Source organism: Lissotriton vulgaris, chromosome 8 (genome assembly GCF_964263255.1).
Source record: "Lissotriton vulgaris chromosome 8, aLisVul1.2, whole genome shotgun sequence".
Classification (NCBI taxonomy): domain Eukaryota; kingdom Metazoa; phylum Chordata; class Amphibia; order Caudata; family Salamandridae; genus Lissotriton; species Lissotriton vulgaris.
The window spans coordinates 969,285,774-969,309,854 of NC_141696.1; the positions used below are offsets into that span (position 1 = coordinate 969,285,774).

At 44.6% G+C, this 24,081-nt stretch overlaps 1 protein-coding gene across 2 annotated transcripts in view; it reads left to right on the forward strand.

The window, feature by feature from the left end:
• Nucleotides 1-24,081, forward strand: part of LOC147698192 (RNA-binding protein 26-like) — a 1,163,085-nt gene that overhangs the window by 404,624 nt on the left and 734,380 nt on the right. The window lies entirely within an intron of this gene.

Below are 24,081 nucleotides of genomic sequence, written 5' to 3' on the forward strand. Positions count from 1 at the left end.
TTAAGAGTATATGGTGCTGGGAGGTTGTCATTACGAACTCCACAGCTCCATAATGGCTGCACCGAAGACTGGGAAGTTTGGTATCAAACTTCTCAGCACATTAAACCCACACTGATGCAAGTGTGGGATTTAATGTAAGATGCACGACAGAGGGCATCTTAGTGATGCCCCCTGAAACTCAACCTATTCCTAGTGAACTGACTCAGTGGCTGCCACCACCAGACATGTCTCTGGACCCCTGGGTAGAGAGCTTCCTGCTCTCGGGGGGGGGGGGGCCTGAAACAAAGCACACTCTGGAACGAGGTGCCAAGCCTGCTCCCCCGGATTGGCAGGTTTCACGAAGCAGAAGCTTCAAACGCATGCTGCCTTTGTGAGCCTATCCAGACCACTTGCTATACTCAGCAACTGGTTCTACCCCCCACTTTGGTCGAGAGACCCGGCGGGAAAAACAAAGTGAGGAAGAGCGGTGTGCCCACCTCTGCCAACTCCACCCCTAATGTGGGGGAGGCGAGGACAAGCACAACCTCGAGTCCCTGCCATCTTGAGGATGGGGGGACCCATTGGTCCCTGCCCTTTACCTACCTGTAACTACCCTAAATTTAGTATTTTGGGACATCCTGAACCTTCCTTCCTCAAGTCCAGCAACCACAAGAAAAGAAGGACGAGAAACCGTGCAGAGCGAACAAGAGGACAACACCCACTGACTTGGCCGCAGCTCTACAGGCCTGTCTCCCCTCAAACCTGCTCCTGCGATACCCTGGCGTGTCTAGCGGCCAGCAACCTCAAAAAACTCTGTAGGACCTGCCTGCATTCACTTTCCAAGCTGTTTCTCCTGTGAACACCGGACCTGTTTAAACTCCAGCTTCTAGTGCCAGCAGGAAACCGCGAATCCAGCACACTCTGCACAAAACTGTAACCAAAACCAGTACAAGTTACACTGCTATTTTGTAATGTGTTCATACAAGTAATTTACTACTGAAAAGTTTTGTTATGCTTACCTGCAACAGGCTTGCTTGGTTCTAGAAATAAAACAACAGTATATTTTTTGTATACACAACAGTTGGCCTAGAGTTCAGTTCTTGAGTGTCTGAGACCATTTGCTGACTGTGTACATCAAATGCTGCACACTGTCCTCTGATACCGCCTTACTGCTCGACCAAGCTACCACTTTAGAGAGTAAGGTTCTATCTAACTTTAGCCTCTGCCAAACTTCTGGCGACCCTTCAACTCTATACACACTGTACCACACTTTGGTTCAGTAAATATAGAGCCAGTTTCTTACAGTGTGGACATATCTGCATGAGCAGATATGCCCCTGTGATGTCTGATCGATTCTTAGATATTACAAGTGAACAGGGAACCATTTTGAGAACATGTGCTGGACGTTGCTGTTAACAAGTTCTCCTGCTACATGATGGCATCACTGAGACTAGAGATGTTTGTCATCAAACATCTCGTATTAATAAACCCACACTAATTTCAGTGATGGATTTAATAATACATGCATCCAGAGGGTACCTTAGAGGTGCCTTTAGAAAATATACCGCCTACTAGTGCTCTGGCTGACTTTCGTAGACTAACCTGTCACCACAGACAGGCTTCGGGTCCCATAAGGCTAGAGGAGAGGGGTTGAGAGGCCCAGTAGTGTTCCTTCAAGTGAATGGGTTTATTCTGTTATTACCAGATGTCGAGAATGGAAAAAAATACCTAACACATTCATATAGAAAGCCGAAAGTTTGGTGAAGGACAGAGCTGGTGGTAAAATGAAATCATTTGGGGGCTCGCTCCTTTTCAAATGCTGGGATCTTTATTGTCCTTGCCCTCACATTCATCTTTTGTCGTACTTTCATTCTAATGGATATCTGCACTCACTTTGTATGATGACCTGTTGCCGGTGACCTGCGGCCAGGTCTTAGTGGTGTAGATGGCAGCATGGTTTGGGATTTCAGATTGTTGCAATTCTTGGCGTCTGTTCATGTAGTGGCATTCTGCTACTTCATATGCAGTCTTTGCAATAATTGGGCATCTTTTTTGTCTTTGTTATCTACACCCTATATATTATTTTAGCATGGGTGTAGTGGTGAGGAAGTGGTTTGGGACTGATAGTCCCTAGTCTTATGAGGTTTTTGCCTGGCCTCATGGTCCTTGGATTTGTTGTGAGTATTTCCCAGTCTTTACTTCCATTTGGTATGTGGTTGGCTGTGGCATGTTGCTGAGTGACTACAGTTTCATTCTGGTTTCATCTTCCTCCAGTATCCAGTTTTTCGACCCTCTGGGGTCGTTATTACATCTTCAACCCTGAACCATGTTATACTTTCTGCAATGAGGAGGCATTGTGGGACTTCATTTGGGATTGTGATCATTTTTGAGCAATGTGTGCTTTCTATACACCATTTTTAGGTCGAGCCTAGAGCTAGCCCGCATGCGTTGCTCTGCGAGGCCTTTAGTATTTCCTCTGTGCAATGAAACATGCGTACCGGTTTTTGTTTGGTTGCTTGGCATGCCCTTATGAATGCCATTGTTTTGGTTGTCTCGCCTTGTGGGCGTTTGTTAAAGCCGAGGCGATTGCCCATGCTACATGGATCCTTTCAGTGTTGTACATGTATTGGGGTTTGCTGCATTACGTTTTGTTTATTTTTGGCATTTCGTGGGCTAACATAGTCTCAAACATATGCTGCACTTCATCTTTAACAATGCTTGTGTACAAGCACTTCGCCCATTTATCAAGCATTGCTAAAGATGAAGAGTGGGGTATGTGTGAAGCTGCCTCTGCCACATCCAGCTGCTGTGCAAAAGTAAAACATACACAAAATTAACATGAAGCGTCCTTGAAGCTGCATTTTCCAACTAATAGCCTACACAGCGCCAGCTTGACGACCAGGTGCTGCGCTTCATGTTCATTGTTAGGTCGAGCCTAGCGCAGCGCACATGCGCTGCTCTATGGGAGGCTTCTTGTGAGCACTCCCAATGTTCCTGAAACTACTCTGTGTGGGTTTGGCAACTCCCACACATTCCATTGGCCTTTGCATGTGGCTTTCAATAATGAAAGCACGCAAATGGCCAAAGGCTGGTGTATGTCTCACCTTTTCGCTAAATGTTCACTCCCAGAGCGATTTGGTGTCTGGAACGAGCAGTGGCGCGCATTGTGGCAGCTGCATTCCTCCCTTGTTGTTGTGGATTATGTTACTAATGAAACAGTGCGGTCGCTTTCACTTTCGCGGCCGCGCTTGTTATGTAGTGTTGTAATGTGAGCGTGTGTCTTCTCTTCTGATCTCTGGAAACAGTTAAAGTTGCTTTGCGAGATGTCTTTCCATCCAGGCATGCTTGCAGTAAGGTCCGTGTGGCAGCGGCTGCTTTGCTTTCAAGGCACTATTAAAAGCACATGAATGGAGGAATTATTGACTACTCGTCTGTACTCCAGCAACCCAACGAAGACAAGCAACCTATGAGACGGCTTTCAGCTTTCCGATCGCGGAAGCTGCTGCAACTGTTTATAATGTTTTAAGATGGAGGATGCAGCGCTGATTCTTTTGCAAATAATTGGATGGTTACAGCCAGCTTGCACAGCTTTGCGTTTCTGCAAGCAGGAGGAGAAAAGTGATTTTTTAACTGTTTGTTTTCTTTTCTTCATTACCCCAAACGAGGCAGCAGAAAATGTCAAAAAAGCTGTGTTCAGCATGCATGATCTTGGAATCTGAGTCACCGACTAGTACATGGCATTAGTGGTAAACACTGAACAGGGCAGGCATCCACTTGAATTGAGCAATTGGCATAATTGAGCACTGGGAGTACAGTTAACAAGATCGATTTCAAGCAACTGCGATATTGTTTGGATTTTTTTAAAATAAAGTCACATCCTAGCAAGGCTACAGGGTACCACAGAATGCTGCGAAGACATAAATAAATCAATTCAACTGTTCTCAGATGATGAGGGCCCTTCATAGGGGGTTGCTTAGAGAATTACAGGTAACAGGGAGCAAATGATAAATGGAGTGAAGTGTTCAGTTAAATTTCAGGGAGAGAAATTGAAGAGACAAAATATATATTATGGACACAGTGAAACGCCACCTGCTACATTTGAAAATAGCTTTATTAAATGATTTATACCTATGTCAAATTATTTTTTGTAGTATGTTTCTTTTCATATTAACTACTGCACTTCTGCTATTTCTAACTAGTGATTATTACACAATCAATTGTACTCAATTTACCCACCTTGGAAAGCTGTGCCGGACGTCCCCGGCTGCCGCACTTTTATTAATGTTAGCACCACAAGCCCAGCATCGTAGTTACAGCCTATGTAAGTAGTGATTTGCTTCTTATTTTGCCATGTACAGCATGCTGGGTGCCTTTTTCTTCCTTTCACGATGTAGTGATTATGTACATACAGCTGCTCCCAAGGTGTACTGTCAATAAGCCACAGCTGGTTTGCACAATGCACTGAAGATATTTGGGCTACTCAGGCCCAAGCTATCATAATATCTTCATGGCGAGCTATGGGGGTCTTATCCATTAACGTTCGTGTGATTATGCATGTAACACTGCTGTTTGATACTCACATCGTTTTTACAAGGTAGCTTCATACCTCATTGGGTGCCCTGCGGCAGTAGTTTACCACAAACTTTTATGTATTAAATGGCTAATGTAATGTAAAGGGTAATGTGCTGCATGGCTAAACATTTTAAAAGTCCCAAAGGCAAGACCTATTGGCTATGCCAATGCTTGTTTTTAATGTTCTACATTCACACAACGGCTGTACGTGGCAGAGACAGCTTCACACTTCATCTATAACAACTGGAGACTCGTCTGGCACCGATGTCACTTGCTCCGTGTTAGTGGAGCAGGAGGGAGGTTGCTGTCTAGTGGCGCAAAGGAGAGTAAGAACAGCACCTGGGCGGGTGAGGAACGAGGGTGTGCTTGGACTGGGGTAGAGAGCGTCCCTGTTTTTCAGAGACTGCTCACAGGACTCCATGCCTGGGTAGTATGGGGTTATTAAGCGGTACAAAAGGGGGTGGTAAAAAAGGGGGTACCACTAGTATGGGGTTATTACCAGAGTTCCTGCCCCCCTTTTCAGCCATAACGCTAGCTTGTACTCCACTGTAAAAGCCCCCTTCTCTTCCGGGGGATACTCATTAATAGTCATAAGCACTGAATTATCTCTGCCCATGAGCGGGAGCCCGGAACACATAAACAATATACATATATATGTGTAAATATAACCAAACGTACATAGTACTAACTAATTACACACATATACATGTATAATAACCATAATATGCAGCCTAACATATATACATAGGCTAATAAAGCCAAACCTTACACACGTTCTGAAGCATGAAAATATGCTATATATAAATGCAATAAACAGGCATGAGCCTAAAATGCATTTCATAACCATGAAAAACCCTTTATTTTCATCAAAGAACCTGCTGTAAACAGTTATTAGCCTACAAGGCTGCATATGAAAAAATGTCTGTGTACAGCAAATCAGACTGGCACCCTGCCTTTAAGGCCCCAGAGAATCTGCACACTTTGCCTTTAAGGCCTCCAGGAGAACTCTGTTCCCATCATGCACCACAGGTGACAGTTAGGTCAGTTCTTTTGTACGGTACAGTAAACTTTAGCAGGAATCTGCATTTAAAAACTTCATAATACAAATAATCTCAATGCTACTGCTCGCCTGGGGAGGCGGGAGGGTGCTTATGACTTTAATGAGTATACCCCTGGAAGAGAACTAGGATTACAGGTAAGTAACTAATCCTTCTCTTCCAGGGGATACTCATTAATAGTCATAAGCACTGAATAGAGTAGCAAGCTCATACCCACCAGAAGCGGGCGAACAGATAACTGCATAGCTACACTTTCAAAACATAGTATTAGCTAGACTTAGCAAACAAATTCCTGAGGGATGCTTGTCCCACTTGTGCATCAAACTGTGCATCAGAATCTAGACAGTAAAGGCGTGTAATCAGACTGGCACCCTGCCTTTAAGGCCCCAGGGAATCTGCACACTTTGCCTTTAAGGCCTTCAGGAGAACTCTGTTCCCATCATGCACCACAGGTGACAGTTAGGTCAGTTCTTTTTTCCGGCTTGTTCTGTGAGGGACCTGGAACCTGAGCTCTGCTCATTTGTAGTTTTTCTGTCAAAGTTGGTTTTCTTGTCTTTTTTGACAAATATATTACTTTGGTGGTGGCTTAATATCTTTTTCTGACTAAACTGTTGGTGTTTTTTAGTCAGAATGCCACCTTTATTTTACAAATGTCCCTCCTGTGGGAAAAATATGTCAAAAACGGATCCACACTCTGTTTGTGTGGTTTGTCTTCCAGCTTCTCATAAGGTGGAAGAGTGTTATCACTGCCTCAACCTTTCTAGCAGGACTTTGAGAGAAAGGGAGAAAATGAGGTTGCTGGGCCTTTTGGAGAGAGAAAACCGTGGTGAGAAGAGTACCAAGAGCTTCTCTGCTAAGCCATCTTCTCAACACAAACGTCGAAGAACAGCTTCTCCAGAAGATAGAACTAAAAAACATCGACTCCAGGGAGCGTCGCCGTTAAAAAAGGTGCGCTCGACGTTGAGATCCAGATCGCCGTCAGTCTCGGCGTCGAAGAGAGCTCCATCGACGTCGAGGACTTCGCCGGTGAGGCAAGGTTTAGCGTCTCGACAGTCGCCGTCGAAATCTGTTTCGACGTCGAGACATCTGGTGTCGATTGCAGTAAGGACGATGTCGGGGGCTCAACGTTCGGCGTCGAATGATCGTATGAGATCGACGTCGAGGGAAGAGAGGCGTCCGACGTCGAAGGATCGAGTGTTGACGTCAAAAGGTGCGACGTCGAGAGGGAGTCATCGATCGACGTCGAAGGAAAGACCGAGGTCGAGAGAGAGACTTACGTCGTCGTTGAGGAAAAGGTCGACGTCGAGAGAAAGAACAACGTCGAAGGATTCGACGTCGAGACCTAAGAGGAGAAGATCAAGGTCTCCATCGCGACGTAGGTCGACGTCTACGTCGAAGCTTGCTTCGGGCTTGAAGCATGGAGTGTCTAGGTCTCCCCCACCTGAACACAGGTCGACTTCGAGTCTATCAAGACCAGCCTCTCGGACCTCACTTAGGTCTTTGTTGTCAGAAATAAGTCCACAACCTTTAGTGGCGTCTTCACCGCAGGACCAGCAAGTTGACAGGTCTGCGGTGGGTCAAGAGACAGTGCACCAGGACTCTTCTGTGGTGGCTCATTCTGGCTCAAACTCAGGGCAGTTGTCAGATGACAGACAATTGGTGCCTAGACAACGGACTCCATCTGGCTCATTGGTCTCTGAGCACAGTGTAGTCTCCGGAGCTTCCAAGTCTTCAGCAGGACTGCATATTGTGCAGGTTTCACCTGAGGCTTCACTTGAGCGTACAGAGCAACCTATTAACATGTCACCGAGGTGGCTGGAAAGTCTAAGACATTGGAAGATTCGTCCAGATGTGGGACTAATGGGAAAGAGGGCTCCGGTCCCTCAGACGGAGCTGCATAGAAGATCACGCTCGAAATCCCCTGTGAGAGAGAGATCATGTTCAAGGGAGCGTAGGAGGCAGCGATCGGCAACTCCTCAGAGGCGTCGTAGAACCCCTTCACCTTCTTCTACGGCGTCTTTGTCTTCTTTAAGATCTTCATATAGAGACTATTCTCCCACTATATCATCTACTCCTCCTTCCAGAGTGTCTCCTGTGGATGATTTGAGCACATTTAATGATGTGTTATGTCGTGGGGCGAATAAGTTCAACATCAAGATGGCAGTTCCCCAAATGGCAACGTCAGTTATCTTTGAAACCCTGCATCACAAGACGACTGGCAGGCCTCTTCTGCCGTTAGTGCCCGGTTTGATAGAACCAGCAATGAGAACATTCTTAACTATGGCCACGGTGGGTTCACATCCTTCTAGGATTGCAAAGAAGTACAAGGCTCCAGAAGAAGATCCAATATTTTTGCGTTCTGACCCACCTCCAGACTCACTTATTGTGGCAGCAGTCAGAAAAGCGCATTCTGCAGCATCTACCTCTTCTGCTCCACCTGAAAAGGATAGTAAGAGTATGGATTCCTTGGGGCGAAGAATGTGCAACACCTCGGGGTCGGTTATGAGAGTGGCCAGCGCGGCAGCCTTATTGGGCCGCTATGATAGTCTGCTCTGGGATTCGGTGGCTCGTTTTGCGGATAAACTCCCTAAGGAGGATCAGAAAGACTTCATGGAAATTGTGGAAGAATGAGGATTGGTGGCTAACCAGAGCATTAGCGCGGCTGCTGATGTGGCGGATTTGTCAGCTCATGGTTATGCACACGGTGTTTGTGCTAGGCGTTCAGCTTGGCTTCGTCTTACTGGGCTAAAGCCTGAGGCTCAGAGAAAAATGGTAAATTTACCGTTTAATGGTTTGACTGTTTGGATCTCACGCTGACGACGAGATGGCTAAAATGAGAGTGGAGTTGGGCACTCTTAAGGCCGTAGGTCTTGAAAAGAAGAGAGAATTTAAACGTCGGGGCAATTTTCGTCCCTTTGACAAGAGATCTTTCCAGCAGAGAAACCAACAGACGAATTGGTCCTCGCAAAACCAAGGCCAGAATCAACAGAGGTCGCAATTCCAACAGCGACAACCTGGACGAGGTAGAGGCAACGGAAATAGGCAGCAGTCATCTGCTACCAAGCAGCCTCAAAAACAATGAACGGAGGCTTCCTCTGCAACCGTGTGCCACTCCGATTGGAGGAAGTATTGTGTGTTGTCTGGACCAGTGGAAACAGATCACAAAGGACAGATGGGTACTGAGTATCATTCAAAGCGGGTACCTTTTGAGATTCAAGAAGCCGCCCCCGGTCATGCGTCATCTAACGAGGTTACAGTGGAATATAAAGCGTTTACAACAGGAAGCGAAAATCCTTCTGAAGAAGAAGGCCATAGAACCGGTACCATCTTAGCAGAGATGTCAAGGCCTGTACTCTCGATTTTTTCTCATAAAGAAAAAAGTTCCAGCTACGGAGTTCAGACCCATTCTGGATTTGAGACGGTTGAACAAATTCATTCAAAAGGAGAGGTTTCGAATGCTGGCTCTTCATCAGATCTTCCCTCAGTTGCACCAGGGGGATTAGATGTGCTCCATCGATCTGAAAGATGCTTATTTTCATATTCCGGTATCCATAAAACATCGCAAGTTCCTCAGGTTTCAAGTAGCTGCTCATCATTATCAGTACGCAGTGCTCCCTTTCGGCCTGAGATCAGCTCCCAGAACATTTTCAAAATGTATGGTGGTAGTTGCGGCTTGTCTTCGAAAGAGACGGATTTTCATATATCCGTACTTAGACGACTGGCTTCTGAAGAGTTCATCCCCATCGCTACTGGAAGAACATCTATCGATATGTCTCCATCCATGGGCAAGTTGGGTCTTCAAGTCAATTACAAGAAGTCCATAATGAACCCCACCCAGAAGATCCACTACCTGGGTGCTCAACTCGACACAGAAGAAGAAAGCGTGTGTCCTTCGGAAAAGAGGTGGTCATCTATCAAGGCGAAGTGTTTTCTTCTCCTTCAGTCTGCACGTCGACAGTCCGGCAAGTGTACTCTCTCGTGGGGTCCATGCATCGTGCATCTTCATCGTGCCAAAGGCACATCTGCATATGCGTCCTCTACAGCAGTGTCTGGAAGATCAGTGGAAACAGAGGACTGGATGCTGGGAGGATCGAATCCTTCAACAGTCTGCAAGAGATTCCATCCGGTGGTGGATGAAGAAGGCACACTTGATGAAGGGAGTTCTTTTTCATCAGGACCCACCAACGCAGACTCTGATTACAGATGCCTCTCTCCAAGGTTGGGGGGCGCATATGGGCCCTCTGCAGGTACAAGGGCTATGGTCAGACTTCGAGAAAGGATATCACATCAATCTACTCGAACTCAGAGCGGTCCATCTTGCTCACAAGTCCCTGGCTCCATCTCTAAAGACTCGGTCCCTCCTAGTGCAAACACACAATACAACTACAATGTATTACTTAAACAAGCAGGGCGCTACCAGATCCAGGACTCTGTCCATAGAAGCCCAGACCATCTGGCATTGGTTACTTGCACGAGACCTGTCCATAACAGCGATTCACCTGTGAGAAGTTGGCCTGATATGCAGTGCTCACTATTCTAGTGATCACTATGTATCAGTCCAAACAACCCTTATTGATGATTGGTTGTAAGTCAACCGATAGACCAGCTATCCTAGTAGCATGGACAAGAGAAGTCTTTAGGCTAGACTCTAGAGGGCGTGTTAAGCCAGCTGTTATACCATCACATATCCCCCTTGAACACCAAGTGAAAGGACACCACACAAGTGTTATGAAAATAAACAGTGTATTTATTTAGATCACAACAGCCCTGTACTCTTTATGAGGACAGGGTACTAAGCACACAACAAAACTCTTACGAAAATACTTTGTTGCACAATTTACACAAATGCCCGAGGGGCACGAAAAACCATATACTACAAAAGTGGAATGCGAAATTACTAGCAGGTAAGTACTGGACTAATAGGCTTTGGAATCGCTAGGACTTGACTACTGAACCTTCAGATTACTAGCAGGAGGCTTAGGGGACTCGGGTGCAGAGTGTGCACTCTCACGCGGGATGCGGGACAGTCTATAGAGGCTAGTAAAAGCAAAGTTAAGGATATCGGACGAATCCGACTAGTTAGGCTGAAAACGAAAAAGGATCTGGACCCTTGGATAGTGAGGCTATGCTGGGGCACCGAAATGCCGAAGTTACCTAGCCCAGGGGCTGCGGCTGCATAGGTATGAAAAGACGTCGGGAATCCTTGTTGCAGTCTATGGAGCCTGAAAGAAGAAGTTGCTGGCAGGCGACCAGTGAAGATTGTTCGGTGGATCCAAGCCTGGATCGAAGATGGAAGACACCTGTAAGCAGAGGGGACCAAGTTCTCAATCACTAGCCAGTGATTAGATGGGCACCAGGATGGCACCGGATGGAGTCTCCTCGACCAGGTGAGTTGCCGACGCTGGGCTCTGCAGTCTCACGGACCAGGAGGCGTTGTCGGCGACCAGGATGGAAGTGCGAGCTGTCCCACGATGGTTGCTGCTGTCGACGTCGCTGGACCCAGGATTGGGGCAACAAGTCTTGGCAAATTCAAGCCCACGCGGTGGACCTAAAATGGCGTCTGGAGTGGACCAGGAGGGTCCGGGGTGCTCCTCTTTTGGAATGGAGCAAGGGCCAGTCTGGAGCAACCCGACCAGCAGTGTTGTTGTCGTCGGTCGTCGTCTGGAAGGCCACAAGCCAGCGGGCTAGTAGCCAGACAACGCGGTGAGCAGCAAAAAGCAGAAGGGCCACACGTAGATCTCGTGGATGCTGGGGGGCTGGATTTCGGTGCTGGAGCTGCTCAGGGTCGGGGCTTCTCGGACCCCAAAGCACTCACTCGAAGAGCCCTCGGCGGTCGTGCTGAATAGAAGTCGTGCAGTTCTGATGATGGCCGGTCCCTCGAGGTCTCGTCGCACCTAAGGTTCTCAGCTTAGCTGTAGAGGTAGGTAGAGGTCAGAGGTGCCAGGGAAGCCGGGTCTCGTCGTGCTGGTCGGTCGGATTCCGGAGGAAGGACGTGCAGCAAACCGCAGTGTTCTTAGATGGTGCCTGCGGATGCAGGGTGACTACTCCTTAGTCACAAGGGAGAAATCTTGAGAAGAAGTCGAGGGTTCCTTTCGTAGAAAGTAGTTTCTTGATTCAAAGATGATCTAATTTAAAAGGGGGCCCGCTCCTATCTTTATACTAAGAAAAGGGGCTGGCACGCGACTAGGTCCTGCCCATGGGTGGGACCAGGAAGGGGGGTGGTTACACCCCTCTCCCATGCCGGACTTTCCCCAGCTCAGGGGCTGGTGTGCCCCTGGATCTGGTTCTAGCCGGCAGATGCGTAGTGAGCACCGGGGTGCCACTTGCAGTCACCTTCCTCTAAAGCCCTGCCTACCCAGGATACACAAAACCCTGTCTGGGATGGTGCTAGCACCGCCCCTGACAGGAAACCCTTTGTCCAAGCTCCTCTCGCTAGAAGGACTCCCAGCTGCAGGGGGTCAGACTTGTGTCTGTGGTGGCAGCATCCATTTTGTGATGCTGAGGCTTGAGTTAACTTTAACCGGGGTTCACAGTTAGATACATGTCGTGTCCCTCTAGAAGGGTGGAATGCTAACCCCGTCGCCAGAATTGGCGAGGGGTTAGTATTCCAATTCGTATGACACCTTACTCGACATGTTTTGATAAAGCGATACCAGAGATAGCATATAACCGCGAGGATTATAATGCACTTAAGAGTATATGGTATGCGTTATCATGGAACAGCTATTAGGACTTGGTTTCGCAAGCTGCAAACGGGCTCAGCTCATGCCAGAGCACCATCTCACATGATTCCAAGCACTCTGCCTTCAGGATTGTCAAGGCCTGCCATAGGATTGACTGATAGGAATCTGTGTGTCCATTGTAGGGTTAGATATAGGTATACTATATCTACAGCAAAGGGTGATTACACCACCTTGCCCCAGCTGTCATGCAGCCAGTTGTGTCAGATTTAGATGGCCAGCCATGCCTGGCATAATAAATGCTGCAGCCCCTGGTAGGCCCTGGGTACACCTATGCCCTGGGTTACAGGGTCTGATAAGGTGGCCCAGTACCAATTGGATGTATAAGGTACATGGAATCCATTTTACAGAGAGAGCAGTAGGCCTGGGGTCCTGATTGGCAGGGTCCCAGGCCAACTCAGTCGGAAAACCAGCAAAACACTAGGCAAAAAGTTGGGGGCAACCATAGTCCGGTATCCACCTTCCTACATCACCTACTAGAGAATCTCAACTCACAGGCGGACGACCTCAGCAGAGACTTCGTAGAAGCGCACGACTGGGTTCTCAACGAAGACGTAGCCCACAGCATTTTCCAGCTTGGGGAACACCAGACCTCGATCTGTTCGCAGACGCGGCAAACGCAAAATGCCCCGTCTTCGCGTCCAGGTTCTACCAGAAAGGGTCTCAAGGGAATGCCCTTTTGATAGGCTGGTGTCAAAACTTGCTGTACGCCTTTCCACCGACACCGTTGATACCAGCAGTGATCAATCGGTTGTACAAGACTGACTCCAGAATGATTCTGATTTGCCCAGAATGGCCACGCAAGTGGTGGTTCTCGGATCTCCTCCAGTTGTCAATAATGCCACACAGGAGATTGCCGTGTCGCCCGGATCTTCTGTCCAAACAGGAGGGGCGAGTGTTTCATCCCAATCTGCCCTCCCTGCGCTTGGCAGCATGGCTCCTGAAGTCATTCAGTACGGGCACTTACAGCTGAATCCGGAGTGTATGAACATCCTTAAGGAGGCACAGCTACCTTCTACAAGACAATCCTACGGATTTAAGTGGAAACACTTTTACCTTTGGTATCCGAGTAAGGGTCTTGACCCTATTCATGGTCAATAACAGGTGATCTTGCCTTATCTTCTTTACCTTGCTGTATCTGGTTTGCAGTTTAGTTCCATCAAAGTCCATCTTGCTGCAATAACTGCTTATAGAAAGTCTCCAAAACCGGTATCTTTCTTTCGGATGCCTGTGGTGAAGGATTTTCTGGAAGGGTTAAGGAAGGTGTATCCTCCAGTCAGGTCCTCTTCTCCACCTTGGGAGCTTAATGTGGTGTTGACTAAGTTAATGGGTCCCCCCTTTGAGCCCATACATAAAGCGTCTTTACAACACTTATCTTGGAAAGTAGCGTTCCTGGTGGCCATCACTTCTGCTCGTAGGGTGAGCGAAATCCAGGCTCTGTGTTGCAATGAACCGTACACTATTTTTCATGGAAACCGAGTTGTACTCTGAACTCATCCTGCTTTCCTGCCTAAGGTGGTGTCAGATTTTCATATTAATCAAACCATAACATTGCCTACTTTCTTCCCAAACCCTTCGAGTCCGGCTGAACAGGCTCTACATTCATTAGATCTGAAAAGGGTTTTGAAGTTTTACTTGGATAAAACAAAGTCTTTGAGACACATGGACCGTCTTTTTGTGAACTATGGTCCTACAAATACTGGTTTGGCAGCTTCCAAGAGATCCATTTCTAGATGGATAGTGTCATGTATCCTACTGGCTTATCAGCTAGCCCACAAGTCTTTCTCAGGTAGACCTAGGGCGCATTCTACGAGGGGGAAAGCTTCTACCACAGCTCTCCTTAGGAATGTGGCTATGTCAGAGATATGTAAAGCAGCTACTTGGCGTTCAGTGCATACGTTTACACGCCTTTACTGTCTAGATTCTGATGCACAGTTTGATGCACAAGTGGGACAAGCATCCCTCAGGAATTTGTTTGCTAAGTCTAGCTAATACTATGTTTTGAAAGTGTAGCTATGCAGTTATCTGTTCGCCCGCTTCTGGTGGGTATTAGCTTGCTACTCTATTCAGTGCTTATGACTATTAATGAGTATCCCCTGGAAGAGAAGGATTAGTTACTTACCTGTAATCCTAGTTCTCTTCCAGGGGTATACTCATTAAAGTCATAAGCACCCTCCCGCCTCCCCGGGCGAGCAGTAGCATTGAGATTATTTGTATTATGAAGTTTTTAAATGCAGATTCCTGCTAAAGTTTACTGTACCGTACAAAAGAACTGACCTAACTGTCACCTGTGGTGCATGATGGGAACAGAGTTCTCCTGGAGGCCTTAAAGGCAAAGTGTGCAGATTCTCTGGGGCCTTAAAGGCAGGGTGCCAGTCTGATTTTCTGTACACAGACATTTTTTCATATGCAGCACTGTAGGCTAATAACTGTTTACAGCAGGTTCTTTGATGAAAATAAAGGGTTTTTCATGGTTATGAAATGCATTTTAGGCTCATGCCTGTTTATTGCATTTATATATAGCATATTGTCATGGTTCAGAACGTGTGTAAGGTTTGGCTTTATTAGCCTATGTATATATGTTAGGCTGCATATTATGGTTATTATACATGTATATGTGTATAATTAGTTAGTACTATGTACTTTTGGTTATATTTACACTTATATATGTATATTGTTTGTGTTCCGGGTTCCCGCTCATGGGCGGAGATAATTCAGTGCTTATGACTTTAATGAGTATACCCCTGGAAGAGAACTAGTAAGTAAGTAACAAATCCTTTCCTGCCCTATGAATCTGGATCGCCCACATGCAGAGTTGAGCTGCCTGAATTGCCTACCCAGCAGCGACAACTGCTTTTTGCATTCCCTTGTTTACCCCCTGCAGCTGCCAACCTACTTACTGTACGCACCAGTCGCATATTTTATACAGACCAGACAAGCAGTAGCACACTTGACACCATCATTGTTTCCTCCCTCAGATTTGTAGTTAGGAGGGGGACACTGTGTCCCACACACGATCTACAGACAAGGGGGGCGGGCGGAAGGACAGACACCATCTGCAAAATGTATTATGCCCCTCTCTGCAACACTGCCCTGCATATTGTCGCTGGCTAATTCAAACCTCTGTGCAGTGAATGGCGGGGCGTGTGTCACCATGTGCTGTGGGGTTTCTTTCTGGTAATGATGTGTTTCATATACTCTGTCTCCATATACGGCCCTCCCCTGCCCCCTCTCTGTTTATTCAGGCAGCAGGTCGCCTTCACAGGCCGAAATCTACTTTCAGATTTGTTATTTATCTATTCCTTTTCAGTATAAGGAAAGACATCATTCAGTGTTGCTGACCAACTTAATGATCTGTATAAAAGACGGTCAAATTGGCCAGATATACTTTTTAGGGTATATTTTTCAGATAAGCATCACTGTAGAATAAAAAGAGTTAAATGGTTACATCAGGGACATAATATGCATTCAATGTCAACGTAATCATGCAATTATAGATCTTTCAGAAGGGAAATATGTTAGGGCTGAGTGTCTACATTTTGGCTCATAAATTAGATTATTAAATGGTGCATTTTTAAAGTGTACTGTAAAAATCTATGCACTGTACCTTCTGCTGTAAAATGGCCACCTGATTCACCAAAATAATTCCATTCTAAAAAGGATTATACTATTTTACAAGAAATTTGGGAGTATTTTATTTGGGGTGGCTGGTGGAAAGCGCAATGGCATGCAGAGGTTCTTGGGGCCAAGTTGTTTCAATCAAGGAAATTACGTTCTAGTGTCCAAGGGTTGCTGTACCATTGTCACATCAAACTGAAAACCAAGCACACCCCGTTAGCAGTTGATGGAGAGCGGTCAAAGGTTACCTCAGGGTTTGAACACAGAACTCAATAAAACGCATAATAATGCTCAAAATCCATTGTCAAGTTAGTGCTTTTTCATTTATAAAATTTAAGTATTTTAATGCGCGCAAATCATAAATAACAAATATAAGCAGAACAGAGTTGGCAGAAATAGTATACAGAACAGAAAATAGAAGGACAGGGCCTTATTCACAAAGGTAAACTTAGAATTGTGTGCAAGCTTAGTATTTTTGGGATATTTACTAACTACGAGTTTAATTTTACTAACAGTAATTGTATGTCTGAGCAGAGCAATCAGTCAGTGCAGAGAACTCTGCACATAAAAAGATAGGCTAGGCCTATCTTTTTATGAGCGCAGTCTCTGCAGTCATCAAATTTCTATCAGTAAAATTAACCTTCTAGTTTGTGAATACCAAAATTAAGTAAACGTACACAACAGTGTAAGTTTACCTTTGTGAATCAGGCCCACAGAGTTTTAAAATTCCAGGTAAGAGGGCCTTGCAGACAACCAATTAAATTTTAGGTTGCAGACTTCAGCTATTAAGCCATACTGCCTTTGACAATAAATATAACATGATAAATCATAATTCATGAAACTTACCAAAAACATTTTTGCACAAATATCAAAAGCCAGACCTCATTACTTTGAGTACTTTTTATATTGATATACCTTCAATAAACAGTTCCCCATATACATATGTCACCATGAAAAAGTGTTTCTACAATTGAATCCAGTTGTTTATTAGACAACTCAAAAACACAAAGGGTCCCATGCATTCCAGGGAAACACAAAACCTTCACCCTGGGAGTGATTGCCTTCATTCTAAATCACCCCAGAGGTTACGAATTCAGTTCCCCAGGTAACCTAGGGTGCTAATTTTATAAAACAAGCATTTGAAATTGGAAGAATCGGCTGAGGTTCTCTATAGAGACATCCAGCGAATTCACAGAGATCCGTTCCGTCTAAACCCAGCAAGAACTAAGCCGAGGAAAATCTTACTTTACTTTTTGACCTACACGCTCAAAGAACATTTTTTGAATCTAGCCTTGAAAGCAGGTACTATGAAAGGCCCGGATTTTTCATTTGAAATACGATCGGACCTATCCAAAACCACACTGGATAGGCAGTGGGAGCTTGGAAGACGCATGGACTCTTTTAGATCACTTGGAGCAACAGTACAAATGAGATTCCCTGCATTCTTAAAAGTTATGTACAACAATAAGATGCACAATGTTAGGTCTATACACAATGCTGATGAACTGTTAAATTCTATAAAAGACCACGCTCAAATTCAGGCTCTGGCTCATAAACAGACAAGTTAATATAACAAATCTCGGAAATGAAATAAAATAAATAAATAAATAAATAACAAATGAATATAAAAAAAAGAAAAAAAAAGGGGGGGGTGAAATCAAGTTAAATAATTAAAACCAATAAATAAAAAGAGGAAAAGAGAATATAAAAAATAATTTAAAAAAAGGGGAGGAGAAGGGAGGGGTAAAACAAAAACAAATAAAAAAGAAACAAAAAAGAAATGTATATATACACTGATATATAATACTGAAATAATTTATAGATCAAGCTTCGAGCTAAGCTTATGGTCTAAAACTATACCTTAGTCTTAATAATAAAATCAAGCCTCCCATCTTTCGTTTCCTTCTCAATCTATGCAACAGAGGTAGCAGTGAAGAGTTAAGGAGACTGCGGAGTGACGTATATCTGGCTAAACACCAAGCCAGAAAAAGTAAGGGAGGGTTTCCTAGGGGGTGGGGGGGAGGGGTGAGGGGGAAAAAAATGAAAAGCCCTCATTTGGAAAACAATATCAAAAATCTAACCATTATTCAATCCTTTAATCACATATGTGATACGTTTAAAATAAAAACAACTAATACCAAAGTTTTAAAGAAAGGGAAGGAAGAGAGATGTCATAAAGAAATAAATATAAAACATGACGACAGTTAATTATATGTCCTGGAACGTAAATGGCCTGCGCGTGAAAGGAAGAAGAGAGCGAATTTTTCAATATCTAAGGGATTCTCAGGCGCAGGTCATTGTGTTGCAGGAAACACACCTTCTTAAGTCAGAGGCAGTTAACATAATGAAAAAACAAAGGTGGATAGATAAATTTTGTTCTACAGATCACAATGCAAACATAAGGGGAGTAATATTTATATTTAAAAAATCAGTAAAAGCGCAAATACAAGAATATAAAGAAGATAATACAGGGAGGTGGCTAATAGTCAGAGTCTCTCTTGATGGACAAATGAGAACATTGATAGGATACTATGGCCCTAACTCCGATGACCCATCACACTTAGACGCTGTAAGAGAGCAATTAATATCAGTACAGGAACCAATAATTTGGATGGGAGACTTTAACATCGTTTTAGACCCTAAACTAGATAAATCTACTAAATCTAGAATCTCTAGCTCTGTCAAATCTAGGAACACTCTTAAAAACATCATGACACATCTGGGTCTGGCGGACTTATGGAGAGAACGCGCCGGCAACAAACCCGGTGTGTCTCTAAGAAACAGCCGATTCAAACACAAATCAAGAATCGATTATGTCTTTTTTAGCTATTGTTTATTGATATAGTAGAGTCGATCGACTATATACCATCACACCTCTCAGACCATTCTGCAATAAAATTCGCTTTAAAATCTAGTAAACAGGCCAACCACCCGTCTTGGTCTTTTGATCGAACATTGCTATTAGAAGATGAAGAAGTCAATTTTCTCTCAATTGAATCTTTAGTCTTCTTTGATATAAATAAAGACTCCGCAGGCCCAACAGCTGTTTGGGAAACCTTTAAAGCCTTTCTAAGGGGACAGATCACTAACAGAGCCTCCTATAGGCGGAAAACATATATTCAAAAAATAAAAAACTTAGAACAGGAAATGAAACTTTTGAAGCCAAAGATCGATCCGTCTCTAACAACTTCTGATGATCATGAAAAAATGGCTGAATTGAAATCTCAATTAGAAATTACTTTACAGGAAAGAATAAATAAAAGATGGGAAGCAAGTAAATCCTCTCAATTTGAATTCGGAGAAGCTGCAGGGAAGGTACTAGCGTGGAAAATAAGAGCTGAAAAAAATCTCAATTACATCAGAGAAATTAAGATACCTGGAGAAGCAGAAACAAGATCCACTAGCTCAGAGATAGGAAGAGCCTTCTTCGACTTTTTTGAGGAGATTTATAAAGAAAATCTCCCTAACGATCAGCAAGCAAGGGATAGTTGGCTAGAAGCCATAAATCTCCCGGCTCTATCAATCAGCCAGAGCAATTTTTTGGCGGCTGAGATCACTGAAGACGAGGTCAAGAAAGCAATTCGTCACTCAAAAAAAGGAAAGGCGGCCGGTCCAGATGGTCTGCCGGGAGAAATTTATAGAACTCTTGAAGATATAGTAGCCCCAGTGCTTACGTCACTTTTCAATGGCATTTTGATTCAAGGGAAGCAGCCCCCAAAAACCTGGGGAGAAGCAACAATCGTGCTTATCCCGAAACCAGGGAAATCAACACTAGACTGTGGGTCATATAGACCGATATCATTACTAAATAATGACTACAAACTCTTCACAACTATAATAGCTACAAGACTGGCTAGTGTAATTGGAAAAATCGTTCACCCTGACCAAAAAGGTTTTATCAAGGGCAGACAACTAGCGGAGCTTACATATGAAGCTGTGGGAGCCATAGATCTTGCTACGGCGTTCTCGCTACCATTAGCCACATTAACCCTAGATGCTACTAAAGCATTTGACAGGGTTAACTGGCTATACCTTAACGCTGTCTTAAAAAAATTCAACTTCGGGGAGAACTTTTGTAGGATAATTAAACAGCTATACAGTACTGCTTCTGCCAGGTTACTGGTTAACGGATCTCTAACCGAACCATTCGAAATATCTAGAGGCACAAGACAGGGCTGCCCGCTTTCCCCTCTCCTATTTAATCTTTATATTGAACCATTCGCTCAGCTTTTAAGGGACAAGACTAATATTCCATCTTTTAGTTTCGGAGAGTGGGAAAGGCGAGTTGCAATGTATGCTGACGATATCATGATTTTTACATCTGACCCAGCTAGAGCATATCCAGTAGTTATCCACCGGGCAGAAGAATTTGGAAGAATATCGGGATATGACATCAATTCCAGCAAAAGTGAGATAATGGTTTGGAACATACCCAATATCCAGCTGGGGGCAAAAATATCCACATCGATGCGCTATTTGGGAATTAGAATAACTCAAGACGTGGCGAGAATTGGGCATATTAATTTGGAAAAAATACACACTGAGACCAAAAAACTTCTAAAATCTTGGTCACATCTTCCACTCTCTACCATAGGTTGGGTGAACTTGGTTAAAATGTGTATCCTCCCAAAATTCACCTTTATGTTTAATGCTATCCCTACTGCCTTTGACTCAAAAATGATTGAAAAATCACAAAAAGAAATAAATTCCTTCATATGGAACTACAAAACTACAAGAATTGCGTGGAAAAAGCTAAGGAGAAGGAGAGAGAAAGGAGGCCTAGCACTGCCGGATCTACTGTACTATTCATGGCCATTCCAATTATCACACACACGAATGCTTTTAAAGATGCCATCTAATCTCGCAACTGACTCCATGTATAGGGCTATGCTAATCAGGGCTAATTTAACATCGGATAGTTTTATGTTTAAATTTGGATGTCAGAAATACTTCAAAAACATCAAATTAAAAATCGTACAATCATGGGCAGAAATATGGTATAACATCAGAAAGAAACTCGGTCTCTCATACTACTCCAACTACGCCCCCATTTGGGATTCACCAGGATTGCCACTTTGTCTGAGGGATAGTCTCTCCACCATAATTGAACAATCAGGTATTATAAGATGGGTCAACTACTCAGAGAAGGCAGCCTTATAACCTGGGAAGAGTTATATGAACTGGTTGGTGTAGGATTGTCAAGATTTAAATATATTCAACTAAGTAGTTGGGTGAGATCTCAGACTCGTACTGATGCGAACCTAGGGAAAACGAGCTTAATAGAACAAAACTTGGTGGAAAGAGATATGGGGGGAAAAGAAGTAACAACCTGGTATTGGCAGTTGCTAGAGGAAATTGAAGGGGAATTTCAACTCCCAGACGACCTATGGAGATCGGTAATTGGTACCCCATGTGAGGAGAAATGTCAAAATTCTTTTTCCCAATTATACAAAACAGTAAAGCCTTCATGGCTAAGACGGAACCATCTATTCTCTATGCACCGTGCATACATAACCCCACTAAAACTATCTAAATTCTTACCAAATAAAAAATGCAATAAATGCAATTGGCCAGGGGCTTGTGACATACACATGTTTTTGAATGTCCAGACATCCAGAATTTTTGGAGCAATGTGAAGGAAACTTTAAATTCCATCTTAAATACTTCCCTAGAAATAACTCTTTCTCTCGTAATTTTTGGATTGGAAGATAACATCAAAGAATTGGCAAGGTCCTTTCTCTTCTACGCAATCTTGCTGGCGAGAAGACAAATATGTATAAATTGGGTAGAGAAAACACCTCCATTACACTCTCGGTGGCTTTCCTCCTTATATGAAACATCTAAAATGGACCTTAAAAGAACAACTAGTAAGAGGCATATGGCTTTTTGGAACCTATTAATTAACTGGAGATAGACCTGGGTTTTTTTTTTCCCCCCCGGGTCCAATGATTATGCCTTCTATACTCCTGGACCAGGGTCCGGCAAGTAGTGTTAAAGGTCCTACAGGTTGAAAGACACCTAGATTGAGTAAAACATCTCCAATTCTTCTAATGGGACATCTCTACTACCAATATATCAAATCACGTCTACAAGCCGTGCAAGGTGGTTGGTATGCTCCTTATTGAAGAAAAGGCAAATGAGGACAAAAAAAGGGAAAAAAAACAACAACAAAAAACAAGCATTTGAAATGCAATAGGTCTCACATTCGTGGAAGTTTACGCTATTAACATTGTAAATGACAATGTGTAGGAAAGTGGGTTTCTATTGAATTAACCCCACTGGTTCGGACCCCCACTTTGGGCGGGAGAACCGGCGGAAAAAACAAGTGAGGAAGAGAGGTGTGCCCTCTGCCAACTCCACCCTTCAGGTGGGGAATGCGAGGTGAAGCACAACTCTCGGTCCACGCCATCTTGAAGATGGGGGGGACTCAACCAACCAGGGACAGGCTCATGCCCCTCTCCACTGGAGGGTGGCATATTAGGGGGTGTACCCACCTAAGGCAAGGGACCCATTGGTCCCTGCCTTTTACCTACCTGTAACGCCCCTAAATCTAGTATTTAGGGGCACCCCTGAACCTTGCTTCCTCAGACAAGATGAAACTACAAGAAGAGGAAGAAAGACCAAACAGCCGTGTGGCAGCTAACAAGAGGAAGACGCCCACTGACTTGGCCCCAGCCCTACAAACCTGTCTCCACCTTTAACCTACTCCTGCGAAATCCCAGTGTGTCCTGTAGCCAGCAACCTCGAAAACCCCGGAGGACCTGCCTGCCTTTATCCACTAAGACTTTGTCTCCCGTGAACACCGGATTTGTTCATGTTCGACCCCTGGACTTGGCAGGAAAATGTGAATCCGCACCACTCTGCACCCGCTGTCCACGGCTCGAGCTAGAGTGGGCAAGCACCACAAGGAGGTCACCCCGGCGATCCTGACCCGAGATCCGGCGAGCCCTGACCTGCCTCAAGCCGATGCCTGCCTTCTAAACCTAGAAGGCCCCCCTAACGACGACCAGGAGCTGGTAAGAAGATCTGTCTCCAAAAGGCATCCCTACACCCAAAGCCCCAAGCCCTTGTGTGCCAAACCGACCGTGCCTACCCAAACCCTAACTTCCCAACTTACCTCACGAAGTGGTGGTCGCACCCAGGAGACCTTCGTCCCCAGGCCTGCAGTGTCTTTGCAAACCGGAGGTTCTCCATTGAAACAGGGGAACCCCAAGTTGAAACCACAACCTGCACCTGGCCGCCCTAGTGCCACTGAGGGTGCACCTTTTGTTCCCCCATTTGTCCTGAGCTAAAGTCCAGAAACTTTGCTCCCACAACGAAGTGGCCTGCTTGCCTGCAGCCACCAACTGGAGGCCCTCTGTCCCCCATTGGGTAAAATTGAGCCTCAGCACTCTGTCACCCTAGTGCCGCTGAGGATGTAACAAGAGTGCATCCTTGACCCTGGGGAACCCCTGAGTCTATCCCCGAACCTCAACTCCCACTACCAAATACTTAACCCCTTCGAGGCTGATGACGAGCTGGGCTCGTCATGGTGTAGCCTCCTCAAACACTGATGACGAGCCCAGCTCGTCATGAACAATGGGTTTTTTAAAAAGTCAGCATTCCAGCAGAATCAGAGCAGCGCGCATGTGGTTAACTTAAAACTAAACACTATTTTCCTCCATAGGAAAACATTGACTGTTTTTCTGTCAAACTTTTCGTAGTGTGGAGTTTGAGAAACTAAAGAAATTCTTTAAAATAGCATAATTTAACAAAAACGATTTTGCTTACCTGTTTACAGGAAATGTCCCAGAGTAGTATCTAGGTATACTACTCTGTGTAAGCCTAGTAAGTTACCTAACTGCTATGTTACTAAAAAGCCTATTCAAGTCTATGTACTGCATTTACTAAGTATTGCATTGCTCTGCATTCAACTGTAAATCAAACCAAAGTGCATATGCGATTATCATTCAAACTGTATTTCTGTTGCAGTACTACTGTAAAGTATGTATTGCTTACCTGTGTCAGGCTTGCTTAGTTCTAGAAAATAAAAACTAAAATAATATTTTCATACAGAAACAATTGGTCTGAAGTTCAGTCTTTGAGTGTGTAAGTTCATTTGCTGACTGAGTGTG